Source organism: Cynara cardunculus (assembly GCF_001531365.2).
Source record: "Cynara cardunculus var. scolymus isolate 2C chromosome LG 11, CcrdV1, whole genome shotgun sequence".
NCBI lineage: Eukaryota > Viridiplantae > Streptophyta > Magnoliopsida > Asterales > Asteraceae > Cynara > Cynara cardunculus.
This window is the reverse complement of record NC_037538.1, coordinates 20,502,306-20,503,223: the sequence shown is the minus strand read 5'-3', so window position 1 is coordinate 20,503,223 and position 918 is coordinate 20,502,306.

Genomic DNA, 918 nt, shown 5'->3' with positions numbered 1-918 from the left:
GTTTTTTTGAAATATATATATACATATATTAGTTCAACCTTAATCTGAGTTTCTGGACAAGAAAAATGGTAAGCAGTTGAAATTTCATTCTAAAACCCATCTTTTTTTGTTTTTTCATGGCTTATGATCTGTCAAATTTGTAGTTTTCTTTATTGGTTTTGAGTGTTTATCTTAAAACTCAAGTTTCTTGGTTCTTTGCTCTTGGTGTAAATCGAACACATTTGTGGAGTCGTTTAAATATGTTGAATTTTAAATATATTGGATTTTAAACTGTCATACAATTTTTTCACCGATAATATGTAAAGACCAAGTGTGACCTATATCATCGTTAAATCTTATCTTATAAAATCAGTGGAACTTCAAAATCGTTAAAATTTATGGCTCCCGCTTCATTGCGCGAGTACACAACTAGTTTATCTATACTACATTATAAACCAGATTTATCAAAAGTCTTAAAAACAATTTTTAATGCACAAAGTATTATACATTTATGCACAAAGTCTTAAAAATCTTAAAATCAACTCATAATGCATTAATTAGTACTATTTTATACATTCAATCTTAAAATCTCTTAATCTACAATTAAAATGACATATAGAGCAAGTAACCAATCACATTGTTACATTTTCTTTTCATGTTTTCAAAATACTTTTGACACATTTCACTCATGTATTCACTATCTCATATCTCTATGTCTTCTCCTCATCTCTAAATGTGAGATTTAAACTGATATTCACCATGAGTTATTAAAAGTTCTCTCATTCAATTGTTGTAGAACTCTCGATGTCACTCTCGATCTCTTGATTTTTTGCTCTTGGTGTAAATCGAACACATTTGTGGAGTCGTTTAAATATGTTGGATTTTAGATATATTAGATTTTAAACTGTCATACAATTTTTTTATCCATATACTGTAATT